The 20,237-nt window shown below is 39.3% G+C and overlaps 1 protein-coding gene across 14 annotated transcripts in view; it reads right to left on the minus strand.

Annotated features, from left to right (window-relative positions):
* ERBIN (erbb2 interacting protein) overlaps positions 1–3,769 on the minus strand; it is a 127,593-nt gene extending 123,824 nt beyond the window's left edge. For 4 of the 14 annotated variants that reach the window (XM_081825683.1, XM_081825681.1, XM_081825682.1 and 1 more), the window contains exon 1: positions 2,742–3,765. The gene's annotated coding sequence lies outside the window, so the exon portion shown is untranslated. Of the gene's footprint in view, positions 1–2,741 lie in introns of all 14 variants that reach the window. The other 10 variants (XM_081825671.1, XM_081825678.1, XM_081825677.1 and 7 more) reach the window with 7 other exon arrangements.
* Between the last annotated feature and the right edge of the window lie 16,468 nt (positions 3,770–20,237).

Here is a 20,237-nt window from a genome sequence, read left to right on the forward strand (position 1 = left end):
AAAAAAAAAAAAAATGCAAGCAACAAAGTGTGTTTAAAAAGAATCTAGCTAAGCAGCACTCACAAAAGAGAATTACTTTGCTATCCAGCATCACTAAAATTCTGCATAAATCCAAATACTTTATAAACACTGCCATAATCTATTCCTAGCCGAAACAGCTTTAAGTCTAAATTATGTTATCTATAAGCAATTATTTAAAATAAATGCTGAAAGATGCACCTAATTTTCTGAAATTTTTAAGTGTTTCTTAAAGTAAGGTATTGTTTACTACCCAGAGTTCAATATCAAAATCTCTAAAAGAAGTGAATTTAGAGATTTACCAATGATATACGTAAAATGTCTCTAACTACAGTTACCGCTTCATTAACAAACAGCATGCAATAAAAATTTGGTTTCCATTATTTGAACCACTGTGAGCTTTTCAGACATGAAAAGTTCGCAAAAGCCTGATCTGAAACAACAGGCGGACTTCATAATATAATATTTGAATTGATTAGTTGAAGGATTAAGTTTATCACTACTGAAAACTCCTAAGTACCTTTCATAAATAGTGCCATTAAATATGTATTTTGTGCAGTGTAAACAAAAGCTTTGGAAGTACTTTAGATTTACCAATTTAATCTAAGAAAACCCATACAATACTAAGTATAGAGGAAGAATACTAAGAAGAATACCCAAAATGTAAAGCCACTTGAATATTTCAACTGATTACCATCTTTCTTTAACCTCTTTTCAAACCCCGTAGTCACCTTTTAAACAAGGCTTGAAAATATGTATAGTTTGACAATAGTAATAAGCCTAAAATTCATTAAGTTAATTCAGTACTGAAGTAACAAAATTTTAAGTAAACCACAAAGTAAATTTTGCCTTGATGATACAAAAGGAATCAAAGGTTCTACAAAGGTGCACGTTTCACATTTTTAAAGTGTGCTGTCTGCATCTAAACTACTACAGATGCTAAAAGTAAAAAAATCAAGAACTTTATTTAAAAACAGATTTAAGCAGTCATTTTCAAGTGCTACAATACTTTTCACTTGTAAAATTTACTAATGCAGAGAAACATCTTCACAGACTGGTAATTCTCTATAAAAGACTTGCTCTATTAAGGCTCTGTTGCTCTGAGGCCAAGTATAAGCCATATAAGGAAACTGAAGTTCAATGCCATTTATTTTGTTCTGCTCTTTCCGATGCCCAAGAATAACCTCTTTCGTTGCTTAATATTACATCCCCAAATCATAAAGCAGATCACTTATACACTTTAAATTCCTTCATAAAGCTATTTTGACTTAACAGGAATGACTTGATGGCTCACAATCTTACCAACACAAATAAACAAATTTTTAAAAAGGATCTCCAGAGACTACACTCTGAGGGGAAAAAATCAAAACAATATATAGTAATATTTAAAAGACTCCCATTTTGAAATGTACTTAACATCATAACAAGCTGTGAAATAAACTGATCCTGCTCTTCAAAAGCTATCTTTTCTTTGAACTAAAGAGTGTCAACTATTTTTCATGGGGTAGCATGAGCAAACTAAATATTAATTTATAGTTAAGATACACCTACCAACAGGATGCCATACTTATTTAATATTTATTCCAAAGCACGGTATTATGTTTCACCTCCTTTACCACAGAAATACTGACAAAAAAAAATTAAGACACACTAAAACACCAATAAAAAAGCCCTTTGTGTTTGTTGTGAACTAGTTTTTTCTTTAAGGACTACTGATTGGTTCAAAAGTGTTTATAACTCTGACTGGCGGAATGTCTCCCATGCTTCACTAATTCCTGCTACCACTGTAGGTACCTATCAGTTACTAGACAGAACCGGCCAAAACATTTGGACCAATACAAAAATGTAAAAAAGTACTATTCTAAAAGAACTGATGTTTATTATAATCAATACTTCCATAAAAATCCTTTAAAGGGTTTTACCTCCCTTTCTCTATATATTCCGTTCTTAACTACAGAGAAGTCCTATCAGATCAGAGTACTTACGGGTGTATTTTTGTTTTTGTTTTTTAATTACAACTCTGTTTATCCATAATACTCTCTCCTTCTCCTTTCTAGGTCCACTTACAAGAAAAATTAAGCAGACACTTCCTTTCGATTAATTAACCAAATAAGTATCATAAGATTGTAAACGTCTGAAAGGAGCCATTTACTGAAAAAAATACATCTCCCACCTAAAAAACAAAAACAAAAAATAAGAAGGGCAGTGTTTGTTTCTAAAATCCAACCAAATACGTTTCTAAGGGTTGCAACTAAAAATAACTCTATATACAATTAACGCAAAAGTCAAAAAATCGGTAACAGTATAAACAAATGTGGCAGCCATCTCAACAACAGTAAATCCCTCGCTGCAGCGACCTAACTTTTTTCCAAAACAGAAGTTGCCAGGTTCCGTGACTTAATAAATAAAAAAATATACATTGTATATGTTTTAGGAAACTAAAACTTCTGGACCTAGTGCTGAACAAAGGCACTCTTTCTTCCGATTGCTTAAAACTTTTCGTCTCACCACATTCTTAGAATCTCTTCTAAAGTAACCAGAGTCCAGATGGTAGAAGGGGGGAAAAATCAGTTCCACTATTTAGCAACTGAAATACTATCCACTTCGACACTACAAAAGATTAATTTAGGGCAACTGGGGAAATAGTGAGAAACCCTAAAGGACCCTCTCTTTCCTGGCCCAAAAGCTTTGTAACTTCCAGACACACTTTCGGTGAAAATTACCTTTCGGTCGGGCAGTGTCTCAGGGCAGCTTTTTCAAGGCTTCGCCTGACATGACTTCCTTCCCTTCATTAGTCAGTTTGGATCCAGCCGAATTTCTCTCTCCGGTGAGAGCGGATGTGGGGTGGCCTCCCGCAGTAGGACGAGTAGGTGGCTTTGGAGGGGGCTGGGAAGCGGGCTGGTTTCCTGGTCTCAAGTTATACAGGAGTTTCCCAGCCCCAACTAGGATCTCCGCGGAAAAAAAAACTTTTCACTCGTGACACCGCCCGGAATTACCGTGCGAAACTCACTTCCTGCCTTGGCGCAGAAGCAGGATCCAGCTCGGTCCACGGGAACCCGGAAAACCAGCTCCGCGCGCGCCGGGGAGGGGGAGGGCAGGGGGCGTCCGCGGAGAGCCTGGAGCTCCGGGCGTCCGGCGCGCCCCGCACACCCGACGGCGGCGGAACCCGGCCGGCGGGGACCAAGATGCCGCCGGGGCGCTGGGCGAGCCTCGGCCGCGCTAGGCCGCCAGCTCCTCCTCGCCGCCGCCCCCAGAGCCGGGCGGCGGGGTTATTGTCTCGATAGCGCCTGCCGCGCCCTTCGCCCGCGCCGCCGCCGCCGCCGCCGTCGCGGCCGACCCGGGCCGGAGCCGAGGGGCCGGGCAAGCTCGAAGGCGGCCCCTTCCCCGTGCAGTCCGTCTGGCCGTCCGTTCTTCCGTCCGTCCCTCCCCGCCTTTCCTTCTTGCCCTCGAACCCTCTTCTCCCTCTCCCGTTTTCCCGCCGCCGTCCCTTCGCTCCCCTCCTCGTTCTTCTTCCAAGGCGGCGGTGGCTCCCCCGGGAAGCGCAGGGGGTGGGGGCAGGCGGCGGCTGGGTCTCCTCACGAGCTCGCGGGGCCGCGGCAGGGGCCGAGGCTGCGTCCCGCGCCGCCGCGCCACATTCACTCGAGCGAGAGACTGCGAGGGGAGGGGAGGGTTGGGGAGAGGAGGGGAGGGGAGGGAGAGGAGAGAAAGGAGGAGGAAGGGAGCTGGGGCGGAGGGGAGTTACTGCCTCACAGGCCGCGGCGGCAACAGCGCCACCGCCCCGGCGGTGAGGGGGAAGAGACTGCGCGCCGCTGCTCCGCGGCGGGGGCGGGGCGGCCTCCCGCCGGCTTCGCCCCAACCGCCAAAAGCCGGGCTGGAGGCCGGCGCGAGCCAGTCACCGCGCGCGAGGGCGGCGCGGGCAGACGTCGGCGGCGGTGGCGGGGGGCGGCGGACCCGGGGCCGGGCGGGGGAGGGGCTGGCGGCGGCGGCGGGGGTTCGTGTGCGAGGCGCGGCGTTAGGCCCACTCAGGCCCAGGCCCGGGGAGGCCTGCCTGCCGCCCCCAGCCGCCGGAGGTGGGGTACGCCGACGACGTGGACCCCGATTCCTCTGCGCCCCGCCGGGGAGGCTGAGAGCCCCCAAGCCTCCTACGTCTCGGCCAATTGAGTTTCTTTATAAGACAGTAATCGGTGCGAAGGGTTCAAGTCCAGCCCCGATTTTAAGGCTGCAGGTATCTCTTTCAACTGCAGCACTCCCAACTTCCTCTAATGGCACGCTCGGTTTGCAGGAAACCACAGCGGCAGCTCGGTGGAGCTTCCCACGCCGGCCCTCGCTTAGAGCTTGCTCGCACAGCAAAGCAGCGGGAGCTCCTCCAAGTCTCAGCCTCACACCGGCGAGGAGACAAAGCTGGCGCTGGGAGGGGGAAAATGGCCCGCGAAATTGCCTCAAGATAGTGCCTTTGTTAGAGGAAGCATTGGACACACTCCGAATGCGACGTAGGCTTCCAACCCCGGCGGTTTCGGTGGTGCAGTCTTGAATTGCGCTGGCCCTAATAATTCAGTCTGGCAGGGTTTGCGTTTATTGCGGAGAGAGACTCTTAAGCATTCCATCAACACATATGGCATAAAACGCTTCAACCATAACATTGCACAGTTTTTGCTGTTACTGCTTTAAATATGTTAACAGACAAGACGGCCTTGTTTTACCGGAGAAGGAACGTAATACGGAACAAACCATTCCCCGCCCCCAGTCTCTGCTGTTCTTAACCCTGTACAATGATGGTCATTAGTCTCTGTGTCCCTGAAGTCATTGCTTCAGTTCTTCCGTCTGTGTTCCAGAGATAATTATTTATTACCAAGTTTGAACAAAGACCTGTATGCCCTATAGATAATTATTGACTTGCATCCAAAGGAAGGAGTTCATAAAGTCCATCAAAGAATTGTTTACCAAAGTGAGTTGTACGCTAGTGAAAACTCTTGCAGTAACTCCGAAGGTGTTCGAGACATTCTGTTAGTGTGACAGCATTTTAACTACTTCCAGAACTGCTGGAATTAACACAGGTAGTACTTTAGGATAGAGCAGAAGTTGAAGGTTCCCAAATAGTACCAAAGTGTTCAGTTTTACTCAGTGCGGGACGGAGGTAAGAGAGCATTTAACTACAGCTAGGAAATGAAACGACAGCCAAGTGTAATAGTAACACCAAGCTAGTTAAGCCATCTTATGCGAATATGAATCTTAGCCATTGTATAAGATCTAAAGTCGGTATATTGCTTATACTATTTTTAATCTCACAAGAAAGATTTCCTGCTCCCCTTTCAAAAACAGGCTTGAGTCTGACCAAATTCAGTAGCATAGCCCTGAACTCAAAGGGTCACTCTACTAAAGCATCCCAAGATGGAGTATCTCCCATACCAACATGTCACCACCTGGAATCTGCAATTTCAATGTTGTATTTAGTCTCAGGTTGGTTCAAGAGCCCTTTAAATGTGGCATCATAGATTCAGCTAAGCCTAACCACCACCACCCCTTCCCAAACCTAAATAATAGGACCAGACCAGTCCCTAGGTTAGGGATTTTTCCACCCTACTTAAACTTCTACTGGGGTCCAATTTGGACGATTACCATTTAGGCTAGAAAAGTTTCTATAACCAAAACCCCTCCTCCAACTCACCTAAAATTTTAATGCTGGAGTTTAATCCCTTTGAGTCGTTTATTTCTCTAGCACAAAGCCATAATCCTGGGAAAGGTAATATTTAAGCCTTATTAGTCATTTATACCTAATTCATCAGATTGCTTCCCCAAAGCAGCTTTTGATGGGAGGGAATATAGAGATAGCATATGCTGATGCTGAAAAGGTAGGAGAGGGAAATGTGGTTCCATTCTTTGGGGAAATACATGAAGAGAAGTATAGACAATAAAGTGCTCCCATTTGATTGTTAAATAAGTCCTACGTGTACTGCAAAATAAGCCCCAAAGCACTGACCTTAAGGGGTTGGAAGCCAGGATACACTTACCAATATTACCTATTTTGACAAATATTTCTTTAATGATCCCTTTGTAAAGTATCTTCGGCAGGAATTCTGTATCTGTGCTCATATAGAAGAGTGAAATGACAGATATATGATCAGGGTATTCAGTAATCAGAAATAATGATTCATCTTTGTTATTCATCACTGACTACTTAGTTCTAACTCACATGAGCAGCACATACAGATATAGCCAAATCTTCCATTTGTTCTTTTATTATAAGGCATTCTTGTTCTGCGCTTTACAGATTAGTTTCCTTTGAAAATCCTCCCACAGTTCAACTAAGATGGACTTAACAGTTCAATTATGATTAAAAGGAGAACTAAAACCCCACCTTCAACAAGCTTGCCTAACTGTGATTCTGTAATGATTAACTGAACTCCAGGACCACCTTAGAGAGAAAGCTAATAACTTTGTTGATACTCTAGCTTCATCTTTCCCATTGTGATTCTCGAAATAATTCTCTGTGAAAGGCAGGGAATTCTTTCTTTGGGATTCCCCTTCCCAATGGCTGGGCTCAGGAGAGGAATTACTGTCTGCTAGAGATAAGCCACATATCTGAAGGAAAGTCTTAAGGTCTTAAGCATTCCAGGGAATGCACACAGCATCCATCAGGGGAAAAAAAAAAAGTCTCAGCACAGAGCCTGTCTACTGTTTTAAAAAGGGTCCGCCTGTCATTTCCCTATACCAGCTAGGCAGCTATGCAGAAGCACTATGAAAAGAAAGTAAGAGAAGTTCAGGATGATCATTCTTTTCTTTCTTTCTCAACACCTAGTGAAGAATTGGTTACCTAAAACCAAAGTGTTTATCACGGTAGTATTAGGGGAAAATCAATCTAGAATAAATTTAGATTTTTTAAAAGTCTGGAAGCATTAGATCAACTAGATCAAAATGCATTATAACATGTATTTTTAATAAGGATTGACTTCCCTATTTTCACTTCCATCTTAGCGCCTTCATAGGGAGAGGGCAGGAGGTTAGGGTAGCAAGTATGTGGGAAAAGGACACTTGGGTTCAAAAGAGGCAATACATGCAGGAACCAAAATTAGGGATTTTATAATACTTTGGGAATGGAATCATCCCTCCCATAGCCTGCCTTTCTGACATATTTCCAATAATATTTTTTGAAACAGAGGTAAGTCTGCCTCTTGTGAAAAGCTTTATGAAAAGCTTTCAAGTTTTTTGCCCTTGTATATGCTTGATAATCTTTTTTTCCATCCTATACATTTTGTAGCCTAACAGGATTGAATTTCTTTTCAGCTATCTTATGAATCTTTTTAAAGTGGAGAGAAAATAAATAATTCATGGTGATTATTTATATGACATCTGAAACAAGACAGTTTGAATTAGAAACTTGGCTACTGAGTGACCTTGGGCAAGTTCCTGAACATCTATAAACATGAACTTGAGCTTCCTCATCTCTACAATGGGGACTATAATATTAACTGCCTCATAGATTATTGGGAGGACATCATAGGACAATGCTCATAAACTGCTTAGCACAGTGTTTGGCACATAGAAGTGTTAACTATTATTAGTAGTTCACTTTAAAATGCACTGATAACATGTACCATGCTTCCATCATTTCTAAGATGGCCATATAGTGTATTATTAAAACCAGAATACTTTTGAAAGGAAAAGTACACATTAATAACAATTACACAGAGACAACAAATATAAAACCATGACTGTCCTGGACCAACTAAAACAAATAGTCACCCTAATCATTTCCAACTTTACTACTTCCTTCTGATCACTTCCCCTCTCGTATCTTCCCTGGTATGAATCATCATCTATGTCAATTATATTATAGTATGCACACTTCCTTTTATTTTTTTATTTTTTTTAAAGATTTTATTTATTTATTTGAGACAGAGAGAATGAGAGAGAGAGAGCACATGAGAGGGGGGAGGGTCAGAGGGAGAAGCAGGCTCCCTGCCGAGCAGGGAGCCCGATGCAGGACTCGATCCAGGGACTCCAGGATCATGACCTGAGCCGAAGGCAGTCGCTTAACCAACTGAGCCACCCAGGCGCCCCTGCACACTTCCTTTTAAATCATAACAGTATTAATCAAGAAAAAAGTTTAAATACTGCTGCCTTTCAATGCAGGCTTTCACTTAAGAATACCATCTTTTGGGGTGCCTGGGTGGCTCAGTTGGTTAAGCGACTGCCTTTGGCTCAGGTCATGATCCTGGAGTCCCAGGATCGAGTCCCGCATTGGGCTCCCTGCTCGGCGGGGAGTCTGCTTCTCCCTCTGACCCTCCCCCATCTCATGCTTTCTCTCTCTCATTCTCTCTCTCAAATAAATAAATAAAATCTTTAAAAAAAAAAGAATACCATCTTTCTTTGGGTAACGAAACAGCTGTTTTCCTACTTAAACGCACACTTAACTTTATATTTTTCTATAGTATTTTTTTAAAAAACTGTTTAGCATCAAATATGAATGAAAATAGCCAATACATGAGTGTGAAGCATAATTTGAGATGTAGTGTGAGGCTAAATGCCTTGCTCTCAATGGCAACTATGTAACATAAAAACTTGTTTAGCTAAGCAACATACCATTCCTATTTCAAAGTAAATCATCTCTATGTTGTTGATGACAGCAATATCATCAGAATACTGGAGAAATCTCACTTAAATCTTGTTTAATCAGTATTTGGAAAATGAAACTTCTCAATTGGATTTTCTAAAATAATTCTGGATATACTTTAACACTCATACTTTCTTCCATTGGGGAAAAAAAATGTATTTTCTGGGAATTGAGTGTAAATTGTCCTTCAAAGATGTTGAGGTAAAAAATAGCATATTTTAAAATGTTTCCTCTATCTTGTTTTCCCTAGCCCAATCCCTTTATTTTTCTGCCATTAAATTAATGTCAACCATCAGATCAATCATGTAGTATTTTAGTTTTCTTAGTTTTTAAATCTTCCAGTTTCCCTCTAAAATAGATACTAAATTTGTCTTCCTTCTACCTCTGGAAACTCCCTCCGAGAGTTTATGTTTTCCTTATACAAAACTTTTTATTGTATTTTTTTCATATTTCCTGCTATATACCATGCCAAACTATTAATAGAGATGTCATTTTCCTTCCAAAGGATTTGTAATTCTTTACGTAGAAATAAGTATGTAGAGAAGAAATAGTTTTCAAATATTTTATTTGATAATTTCAACATAATTTTTCTTTTTCATTCTTGATATTTTATTTCATTTACCTGCTTTCCAGCCACTTTACCTCATAGATAACGGATATTTCTAGTTTGTCTTCTGTCATAATGAAACCTTAGCTAATAAGGTCTTTGTCATCAATCTTGTCATCTTTCAGAAAAGTTCTGGCACTGACATTAGCATTTATTAGCTGATGACCTTGGACAAATGATTTGATCTCTGTGCAATAATTCATCATCTATAAAATGGAAAGATAAGTCTTTTCTTATCTATCTCATAGGGTTATTGTAGACAGCAAATGAGATGAGGTACATGAAAGTGCACTATAAATATTACATAAATAAAAACTGTCTTTTTTCTATTATATCAGTAGTAATACGTTTCATTATTATCATCAATAAAATATCATAAGCCATATTCTATGTCCCTTGACTTAGTAGCTCTAATAATATTCATACATTAGATTACATATTATATGCAGGGTTTATTTTCTATAAAGTCTATAACCTAAAATAAGAGGTAGGTATAAACCCATCAAATTCTATATAAAAATTCAAGTCATTAATTCAGCTGTCCAAAATTCGGAAGCTTTATTATTCACACACTGGCTAGATTTTACACCATGAAATGTTGCTAGGCAAATTAGAAGTGTTAATTTTAGGGAGAATCTTTGGCCTACTTAAGGATAATAAGCTTTTAAAACTCTAGAATCTGAACATTTTTAGTAGTGTTTGAATAAGCATGAAGGGACCTTAAGAGGTGGGTTATCTGGTTTCTAGTTCAGCTGCATTTTTTTTTTTTGAGATTTTATTTATTTATTTGAGAGAGAGAGAAAGCACATGAGAGGGGGGGAGGGTCAGAGGGAGAAGCAGACTCCCTGCTGAGCAGGGAGCCCGGATGCGGGACTTGATCCAGGGACTCTATCCAGGGACTCGATCCAGGGATTCGATCCAGGGCCTCCAGGATCATGACCTGAGCCGAAGGCAGTCACTTAACCAACTGAGCCACCCAGGCGCCCCTAGTTCAGCTGCATTTTATAGGTGAGAGAACTTAGATTTGAAGACTTGCCCAAAGTCATATTACTGGTTAGAGGCAGAACCATAATTAGAACACAGTTCCCCCCCATTTCAGTATGTGTTCTTCTATACCATACTGCCACCATATAGTAATCCAAACATGAAAGAACCAGAAACCGCCAAGAAAAGTTGGACAGAACTACCTAAATGTATTGAACTTCTTTTGGCAAAAGCCACTATAAACCAAGTTAAAAGACAAATGACAGTTGGAGAAAAAAACAAACAAACATATATAAGAAACAATAGCTAATATTTATAATATATAAAGGGCTTTTATAAATCCAGAACAAAATAATAATCCAATAGAAGTATTTACAAAAGACATAAATCAACAGTTGATACACACACACGAAGAACCAATAAACATTTGAAATATGTAATGGCCTCAGGGGCACCTGGGTGGCTCAGTTGGTTAAGCGACTGCCTTCGGCTCAGGTCATGATCCTGGAATCCCAGGATCAAGTCCCACATCGGGCTCCCTGCTCGGCAGGGAGTCTGCTTCTCCCTCTGACCCTCCCCCCTCTCATGCTCTCTATCTCATTCTCTCTCAAATAAATAAATAAAATCTTAAAAAAAAAAAAGAAATACATAATGGCCTCAAAAAGCAGGTAGAGAACAATCTCATTTAAAAACCAAGATAACTTGGAGCACCTGGCTGGCTCAGTTGTAAGAGCATGTAACTCTTGATCTCAGGCTTGTGAGTTCAAGCCCCACATTGGGTGTGGAGGTCACTAAAATAAATAAATAAACTTTGTTATAAAACAAAACAAGATAACTGAAAGTCCAGTCAGCTTTTGCTATTGGTATTACAGTTGGGGTGATAGCTCCTTTTCAACTCTCTCAATGAGCAAAAGGAACCCCAGTGGGCTATATCAAAAGATGATCCTATGACTTTGATAGAAAGGGAAGTGAGCCATTCTGATGACAACTAAATTGGAATTAAATTAACTTATGGGGCGCCTGGGTGGCTCAGTTGGTTAAGTGGCCACTCTTGATTTCAGCTCAGTTCATGATCTTGAGGTCGTGAGATGGAGCCCTGCCTCTGCTTCTCTCCCTCTCCCTCTGCCCCTTGCTCCCCCCCGCTCACATGTACATGCTCTCTCTCTCAAATAATCTTAAAATAAATAAATAAATAACTTAAACATGGTCCCAGAAACTAGTCTTTTCTGGTGCTGCTGCTCTCCATGAATGTCTATAGGGAAGCTCAACAGCACCAACTGGAAAGGGTCAGGGCTGGGCATATACTAGTGGGCCTCTCTTTGGGCATATTTCCCTAGGCCAGACCACCAGGCTTCTAGATATGCATTTGCCACATTGTGCTCAAATTAAGGTTATATACTTTCAAAACCATGGATTTTAAGATACTAGCGTTCTCAAATAAGTGCTGAACAGTGTGAGATGGTAACAAATTGTTCTAGCAAATCAAAATTGTGTTTATGTAATGAGTTTAAGGCCCTGAAATCAACTCCCAAATTCCCTTAGGGTTACAGACTGAGGTTCTGTTTAGCGCTGGGGAATCCTGTGAAAGGATCCAAGGAGTCAAGTGCAGGAGTAGCCATAGGAGTGGGGAAGAGGCAGAAGAAAGTCGGCCTCTATTTGTAATGTGAACTCTCCCCACTCTTCACACCTCCTTGGACTTGCTTCCGGCAAGTGTTCCAAAGACAAGTAATAGGGAAAAAATGGGATCAGGTAGGACAAGAAGAGAAAAAAGTAGTCCTAAAACAATTTTTAAAAAGAAACCAAACCTAAAACCAGAAAGTGAAGCAAAATATTTATAAAAGATAGAAATAAATTTGTAGAAAACACAATGGATGAAGGGAGAGAGAAAATAAGAGTCAGAAATCACTAAAAAGAGCAAGTAGAAAAAAATTATGTTGAAGAGACACCTGGGTGGCTCAGTCGGTTAACCATCTGCCTTTGGCTCAGGTCATGATCCTAGGATCCTAGGATTGAGTCCCGCGACTGCTCAGTGTGGAGCCTGCTTCTCCCTCTCCCTCTGCAGCTCCCCTGCTTGTGTTCTCTCTCTCTCTCTGTCAAATAAATAAATAAAATATTTTTTTTTAAGATTTTTTAAATCTTAAATCACGACCTGAGCTGAAGGCAGAGGCTTAACGACTGAGACACCCAGGTGCCCCTAAATAAAATCTTAAAAAAAAAAAAAATACATTTAAACCTTCTTAAAAGCCAGAAAATGAGATTGATTTCAACATACTATATATATGAGGGGGGAAACTAAAAAACAAATGATGAATGACGTTGGATAAACTCAAAACAAGACAAAGAAACCCCCCAAATCTATAACATAAAACAATAAAAAAATAATAATAATTGTGAATGTGTAAAAAGAAAGAAAACTGCTCGAGGCCATTCAGTTTCTGAGTAAGTCTGATATCTCTAGGAAACAGGGTCCTGCTGTCCCAGGACCTCCTAAGTTAATGGAACAGAGGGCTCCTCCGAAGCTGCCCTGGGACCCTGAGCTACCTGTGGAAGCCAAGATCTGACTTCTACAGCTGATTCAAGTAGCACTACCTGGCCTGCGTGAACTTCTCCCAAGCCAAGCCCTGACTTCCCTCCTCTTCTTATCGGCATAGTAAGTTATATTGCCAGTTAATAGATAACCTGCCTGTACAAGATCACCTAGGTAGGAATTTGTAGAGCGAGAATATGAACGCAGCAACCTGAATCCGGAGTGTCAATGCCAACCATTAAATTCTGTAATGACTTTTAATGCCTGGACCAGCAGCTTTTCCACAGCCATTTATAAGCCGACATTCTCACTTTTAATCACTGGGGATTTTTTTCATAATTCACAGCCTTCCGTAGAATAAAAACAAAAGCAGTTTTAATTTCATCTTGAAATACTTCCTGTTTCTTAGTCTTCTTCCTCTGCTCATTTAAAACAAAAGCTCGTCCCTTTCTTTTCTTCTTGTTTCCCTCTTTATTGTAAAACCCATGTGTATACATTGTAGAAAATAAAGGGCTTACAAAGTATACAAAACAAGAAAAAAATATTCCACCGAATACAAACAATTAAAAATAGGACCCTGGGGCGCCTGGGTGGCTCAGATGGTTGGGCGTCTGCCTTCGGCTCAGGTCGTGATCTCAGGGTCCTGGGATCGAGTCCCGCATCGGGCTCCCTGCTCCTTGGGAGCCTGCTTCTCGCTCTGCCTCTCTCTCTCTCTCATGAATAAATAAAAAAAATCTTTAAAAATAAAAAATAAAAAAAAAAAATAGGACCCTGGTAATGAGGTTATTCAAGTGCCTGAACATATCTGTAGAGACTCGGTGGTTTTAAGGCCTTTTCTGCAGAACCCGATGCTCATTTTTGTGCAGCAGCCAAGATTATGCTAGACTGACAACTGGAGTTACATCTTTATTGGTGGGATTGGATAAAAAATAAGCCGTTCCAATTTGGTACTGCAGTAGTTTACTTTGAAGTGTTGATTGTATGTTTTCTCTTAACCTCTTATGTAATCATCCCGTCTCATTTTACCAAAAACCATTTGCATCGGAACCTTGCGGATAATTATTCTTTATGCATGCTTAATGGAGTATGACAGAAACAGAGTGAGCATGGCATCAATACCGATGTACTAAGTGGTGTCTAATATCTTGATATTCTTCTCTTCCTTTAATGTATATATGACTCATTGATGCTTCTGAGCCACTGGCAGAGAAGGTAGTTTAAAAATAATTACCGGGCGCCTGGGTGGCTCAGTTGGTTAAGCGACTGCCTTCAGCTCAGGTCATGATCCTGGAGTCCCGGGATCGAGTCCCGCATCGGGCTCCCTGCTCAGCAGGAAGTCTGCTTCTCCCTCTGACCCTCCCCCCTCTCATGTGCTCTCTCTCTCCTCTCATCCTCTCTCTCAAATAAATAAATAAAATCTTAAAAAAAAATAAAAATAAAAATAAATAAATAAAAATAAAAATAATCACCAACAGGGGCGCCTGGGTGGCTCAGTCGTTAAGCGGCTGCCTTTGGCTCAGGTCATGATTAGAGGGTCCTGGGATCGAGCCCCGCATCAGGCTCCCTGCTCAGCGGGAAGCCTGCTTCTCCCTCTCCCACTCCCCCTGCTTGTGTTCCTGCTCTCGCTGTCTCCCTCTCTTTCAAATAAAAAAAACCAAACAAACATTACCAACATAAATTTCCATCCACAGACTCTACTTTTTACTTTCTCACACCACCTAATTTAAAGTCTTTTGTGTTTAAAAGTATGTAATAGCCCTAAAGGAAGGTATTACGTGTTTCATCTGTTGCTCCAAAAGAAGCGAAAAATTAGACTATTAACCCGCTGTGTAATCCCTGCACAGACTACAGCGCCTTTCAGTGGGAAGCCAGGCTCTGCCAAGAGCAGGGACTGCAGTTTAAACATTACAGGGTCAACTTCAACATTTGTTCCATTCACAGATCTCCCACTGACATCAATGAGAGTTTTGTGCAGAGTAGAATTTCTTCCTCAGTCAAATGATTTCTGTAATGCCTTCTATTTTGCCAGAACATATTCCACAAAGAATGTAATAAAGGAAATATACATAGTACCTCTCTTTTTTTTATCCCTTCTCTTGATTTCAATAACATGTCATCTCCAAAAAAAGCATTGTTCTTATAGAACATGATTTAGAAGGTAAATAAGCTAGTGCAGAGAATGTAAAGAGATTTTTCAATCAATCTAGGCTCACTTGTTCACAATTTTTGAAAGGTTTTTTTTTTTTTTTTTTGCCTGTGATACAAACATCACAAATGAATTCAGTCAACAAGCCTTTGAACCAAAGAAATTTTATGCCTTATGATATATCATAATTGACTAATTGGGAATATGGAGTTCTTAAGCTATTAGACTAAGGTATGTGGAACTAAGTATCAATCCCACAAATATCCCTAGGTAAGTAAAGCCTGCTAATCAAGACAAGTGAAGGAAGGGTAGGCAATCTATATTAGTGAAGAGTTTGAACACTACAGTGTAATTTTATTGTTCTTAAGTAATACAGTAACATCAATAAAAATTAATGACGTACTTCAACAAATGAATATGCATAATTTATAATTAATTTATAATTAGCCCATTGTTTATGTGACTTGTAATTTTCAGGGAAAAGAAAATATTAGAATAGTAAAATATTAAATTCCTTTTAAAGGAAATAAAATATTAAGTATTTTTCTTTGAATAACTATAGTAATTATCTGATTAACACTTCTATCAGCTTGTAAAATGAGACATTAATTTACATTACAAATTGACTTTGATGTCTAATATCATAATGTAAGGTTCTCTTTGACTTTTAAGATTTAAAAAGAAAATCTGCAGTTTCTTATAGACTTGAAAATCTGGTGTATGTTTTGCTTAATCTTCAGAAATATTTTAAAACAGATTGGATCCTAAACATCATTAGTATTCTACAAAAAGTTCTGGCATGACACATTCATACTTCATGTAAGGGAGGTGCTCTTACTTTTCTGTTGCTCAAAAAAGTTTTTAAAAAGACAATCTGGGGACAAAGACAACTGATAGAAGGTAAAAACAAAATAGGCACTTTGGCCTATGCAACAACTCACTCCCTGTTATGTCCAACAATTGCCCAACTTCAAAATTTCTTGTTTTGTTGTTTTTTAAATTTTATTTTTAAGTAATCTCTACACCCAGTGTGAAGCTTGAACCTACCACCCTGGGATCAAGAGTAGCATCCTTTACTGACTGAGCCAGCCAGGAGCCCCTAGAATAAATTTCTACAGGGGTTCGCTCCTTCAAATTGGAACTGTGCCAGGCCTTTCAGAAAAATCACAAAGTTACACCACCTGTTATTTATTATTGGTACACTCAAACAGTAAAAACTTCTTCAGGAATTCAAACAGACGTTAGATATCAATGGCATTTGTGGAATATCTATTACGGATCCAGTATGAGGCTAGGCATTTCACAAGTGATATCTCACAAGGCAATTTAAGAGATATCAAGTTAAGTTTTAGAGAAATCTATGATTTATATGGCAATTTTAGAATTTCAGGAAGAATCAGCTGTTCTATGGTCCTAGGAATCAGAAAAGTCCCCACTTAGGAGTTACCATTACAAACAGACCGTCAATTCTTTTGTGGTCTTTTGAGTTGGGGACTGTTCATCAGATATATGGGATGGTGTGGCGGTTTTAAAATATAACTACAAATTCTTTGGGGTGCCTGGGTGGCACAGTTGTTTCAGTGACCAACTCTTGGTTTCTGCTGGGGTTGTGATCTCAGGGTCGTCAGAATTTGCGCTCAGCATGGAGTCTGCTTGGGACTCTCTCTGTCTCACCCTGCCCCACCCCCTTCTCTAAAATAAATAAATAAGTCTTTAAATAAAATAAAATAGGTGCCTGAGTGGCTCAGTTGGTTAAGCGACTGCCTTCGGCTCAGGTCATGATCTTGGAGTCCCAGGATCGAGTCCCGCATCGGGCTCCCTGCTTGGTGGGGAGCCTGCTTCTCCCTCTGACTCTCCCCCCTCTCATGTGCTCTCTCATTCTCTCTCTCTCAAATAAAAAAAAATCTTTAAAATAAAATAAAATATATCTACAAATTCTTTGATATCCCTCTCACCAAAAGTGCAATCAAGAACTCTGTACTTGTAAATGGGCTGCTTTTGATTTGGCTTCAACCAATAGAGAACAGAGAAAATGACACTATGTGATTCCCTAGGTGAGGGCATAAAAGGCAATATGCTACTTTGTTCACTGGAATACTAGCTTTTGAAGACATCAGCTACCAACTCAATGTTCTGTCTTCCCCGAGGCCATCATGTATGAGAAAGGTCAAATTAGCCACATGGCAAGACCACACAGAGAGGCCCTGTGACTATAAATAGGAATTGAGAGAGCTGACCAGCCATTCTCAAGTTCTGCCAGCCTCCCTTCTCCTTCCAGTCCTCCCCTCCCCACAACTGTCACAGCTCCAGCCACAATCACATGAGAAATTATGAAGGCTGGAACTGCGTATCCACACCCTCCCCAAATTTCTGACTCAGGGAAAATACAAGATATAATATTTATAGCATTTAAGCCAATAAATGTTGGGGTATTGTGTTACACAGCAATAGTAACCAGAACAGATACAAATTTTTTTACTTAAAAATTTTTTTGTGTTGAAACAAAAAAAATTTTATTGAAAAATTTCAAATATATTCTAGAGTAGAGAGACTATACAATGAACTCTCATGTATATAACCCAGATTCAACACATTAAAATTTTGCCACATTTGCTTCATTTGTCCCCTTTTTCTTCTTTGTTGAAATACTTTAAACTACATCCTAGACAATGTGTTATGTCAAGTATCATATGATACTTCAGTATGAATATCTAAAAAATAGACATTTTCTCACATAATGAAAATGTCATCATCACACTTAACAAAATTAACAAAAATTCTCTGGCATCATCTAATATCCAGATTATAATCAAAATTTTTGATTGCCTCAACATTGTGTTTTTACAGTTCTCAGAATAAGAATTCAAACAATGTTTACATATAGCATTTGGTTATTGTGCCTGTTAGCCTCCTTTTTTTTTTTTCCTAAAAAAATCACTTCTCCAACCCTTTCCCCCTGGCCATTAACTATTTGCAGAAACCAGATAATGTCTGAAGAATGTTTGCTTTCTTGTGGTGTCATTTAGCTTGCACCTTTATTCCCGGTAGTTACTGTAAATGAAAGTTGGATCAAAAGAATTGATTAGATTCAGGGTCAACTTTTTTCCCCCCACAAGGATACTTGATAAATGCCATATGTGTCACAATACATCACATCGGGAGGCACAAGGTATCTGTTGTTTCACTTTTAAGGTGCTAAGATTGATTAGTCATGCTGACAGCGTTATTATCCCTCATGGTAAAGTTCTTTCTCATCTGCCTTTCAACTAATGGTTTCACTCAATGATGATTATTGCCTGAGTCAAGTATTACATCATTGCTACTGGGATATAACTGCTCCTAGACCTTTTCAATAGCTAGTAGTAGGAAACATGTAAATTAGAAAAAGAAAAAAATATTGATAGTAGTGATAATTCCAATTCAAAATTAATACTGTGACATTATAACAACATAATCCTGTAGGATTTTTCTTAAATTCTCTGATTTTCTACATGTTTCCCTTACACTGAAAACCTTCATTCCTAAGATCAATATAATTACTTATTTGCATTAATCTACAGTGTGTTTAAAATAGTTTCAGAATAATAATGTCAATATTGCCTCTAACAATTAGAAACAGAACACAGCTTACAATTTCTTTGTACTTGTTCTTAGAATATGTTCTGTTAAGGTATACCTTTGAAATAATTACTTTCTTTGTATCTTTTTAGTTGTATCTTTTGTGTTACTGACTTGATATTAAGTTCATTTGTTTCAATTCATTCAGTTCAGTTCAAGTTAAGTTCATTTGTTTCAGTCTGTTTGTAATTTTTATAGATTGCTTTAAAAAGGTTTTTATTTTATTTTTTGAATATGTGCAACATTCATATACTTTACATGGCCAAATGATATAACAAAATACCTTCAGAGAAGCCGGTTCTTTTTTTTTTCCCCACCACTCCATTCATTTCTTTTTCAAGATGGTGATTTTTTATTAGTTTCAGTTTAGCGCTATGTTTTTAAAAGATTTTCATTCATTTATGTTATTTTGAGAGACTGTGAAGGATGACAATTGGTATTTAGGCTGAACTGCTACAGTTAATTCCTAGGATCATGACAGCTGTAGATTTAGGAAGAATTAGTGTTCAGATGCAGTGGTCTTCATACAAACAAGCCATTTTGGCTTTTCTCTCACGGCTTCACCATCAAAGCCTTTTTTTTTTTTAAGTAGGCTCTGTGCCCAACATGGGCCTGAACTCACCACCAGGAGATCAAGAGTCCTCATGCTCTACTGACTGAGGCAGCGAGGGGTCCCGCCATCAAAGCCTTTTTTAAATGGAGAAGTACTTCTCTGGCTCTCTTCTTCATGGTTATTTACCACCTCTATAGAAATGTGCTTACCTAGTTAAAAGATTCTTTTTTTCTTTAAGATTTTATTTTTTTAAGTAATCTCTACACCAACATGGGGCTCAAACTTACAACCCCGAGATTAAGAGTTGCATGCTCCATTGACTGAGCCAGCCAGGTGCCCCTAAAGGATTCTTTTTAATGGTTAGAAAACAAAATTCATAATAGGATTCCATTTTGTATAAATTTTTCAAGAAAAAAAAGCAGTGACATGATATACCAAAATAACAATGTACTTATTTGTGAAGGATGAAATTTTAGATTATTTAATTTTAGTTTTAATTTTTATCTATATTTTCTTATTTTCTCCAATGATGATATACTTGCATAATATTATAGGGAAATGTGCTTTACTTTATATAGAAAAATAATAAAATAATCATTTAAAAATGACCAGATGAATGATAAATTAGTATTATAGATACAGAATTTTTGTTTGGGATCATGAAAAAGTTCTGGAAATAGATAGTGGTGATAGTGGCATAACACTGTGAATGTACTTAATTCTAGTGAATTGTACACTTAAAAATGGTTAAAATGGTAAGTTTTATATTATGTATATTTTACTACAATAAAAAAATAAAAGAAAGTAAAACAAGTTACTGCACATTATCCCTAGTATTAAATGAAACTCACCAAGTACCACGATCTTGCCATACTTCAGTTATGTTTTTTGAAAGTTTATTTATTTTTTATTGTTTTAGTAATCTCTATACCCACTGTGGGGCTCAAACTCATGACCCTGAGATCAAGAGTCGCATGTTCTACCAACTGAGCCAGCCAGGCGCCGCATAAAGTTATGTTCTTTAGACAGATGTCCAAAACATTATTACTTGCTTGTTGTATAGAAAGAATAAATATAAACTAATATTTACTGAGGGACTGAATAAACATGTTACACATAAGGTATCATTTAATATTCCCAAAAGTCCATGAGATAAGTACCATTATTATCTCC

Source organism: Leptonychotes weddellii, chromosome 7 (assembly GCF_054177405.1).
Source record: "Leptonychotes weddellii isolate Sample4059 chromosome 7, ASM5417740v2, whole genome shotgun sequence".
NCBI lineage: Eukaryota > Metazoa > Chordata > Mammalia > Carnivora > Phocidae > Leptonychotes > Leptonychotes weddellii.